Source organism: Echinops telfairi, unplaced genomic scaffold, assembly GCF_000313985.2.
Source record: "Echinops telfairi isolate 266 unplaced genomic scaffold, ASM31398v2 ScPeMD7_140;HRSCAF=443, whole genome shotgun sequence".
NCBI lineage: Eukaryota > Metazoa > Chordata > Mammalia > Afrosoricida > Tenrecidae > Echinops > Echinops telfairi.
This window is the reverse complement of record NW_022104038.1, coordinates 481,695-482,968: the sequence shown is the minus strand read 5'-3', so window position 1 is coordinate 482,968 and position 1,274 is coordinate 481,695.

The following is a 1,274-nucleotide window of genomic DNA, read 5'->3' as shown; positions in this document are numbered from 1 at the left end:
TCACATGTGGCTCTTTTGGAACATGCAAATGGCTCTGAAGTAAAATTGAAGATTTTTAAAAGATATTATTCAGATAATGGTGATTTCATGTTTGTAAAAATATATTTATGGCTTTCGAATAAATGTTAAATCGTTGTGAGAGACAAGCGTGGCTCTTCCACCTCAAAAGTTTGTCAACCTCTACTCCATAGTAGCACAAGAGGTTAGAGTATTTTGTTATTACGCCAATATCACTTTACAAATGAGTAGCCAAGATGTAGAAAGCAAAGAGCAAGTTAGCTGAAGTCAGTAGAGATTTAATTCAAAAACACATTTTTTCTAACCCGAGTTTAAACTACTAATTTCTAAAACAACCAGTTGCAGAACAAGAGGTTGCTGTAGAGGTTATCAGAATTTATTTTATTTTATTTATTTATTTATGGTTATAGGATTTTAAATGTTTCATTCATATTAGAACTTCACTTACCGAAATGTAGCACCTCTAGCAAGAACTGAAATTGCATTCCTTGCTTAGATACATACAACATATTAGTAGCATATAAAAATGAGGGGGCTTCAAAAAGGTCATGGTTGAAAAAGGAATGAAAAGATGATGGAATTTTTCCCACTAACCTTTGAAGACACATCCCATTGCATGAGAGCTCAAACCGGAGCATGAGGCTTGCTGAAAGGTACCGTTACCGTGGTTGTGCCTTGGGCTGCAATGGGGAAGGTCATCCATTCAAAACCTCCAGAGGGTCCCTGGGAGGAAGGGCTTTTTACTCTCCTAAATAGCAGAGACTCACAAGAACAGTTCTACCCTACCTTATACCCATGCCCACGTAAGTCGATATAAACTCAAAGTTTTTTGAGACTAGATAATCCATTCATTAGAAAACACACGTTTGTCTCCACGCAAATGAAGCCGCAATGGAATTCCTTATGGACCATTAAATAGCATCAGGGCTATCTTGGCCCTTGGCAGAGTGTGTTTGAAGGTGATGCCCATCATTCCCATAGCCTGCCCAGGGAGGGGCAGTATCTACACAGGGGAGTGACTAGGTACATCCTTGATGGAATTGGGTTGTACAACTTCATCACAGAACTGATGCCGAGTAAGCATATATGTGGTGATGGCCAAGGTTTAGAACACATTTTTTTCCCTTAAAGACTTAAATCTAGACTCCCTGAGAGACACTCTACTGACAAGACACATGGCACTACGCTGAGAGACCCTGTACCCTGGGAGCTGGAGGAGCCACGTGGAGACCCCTGCCAGTACTGAGACACTTCTA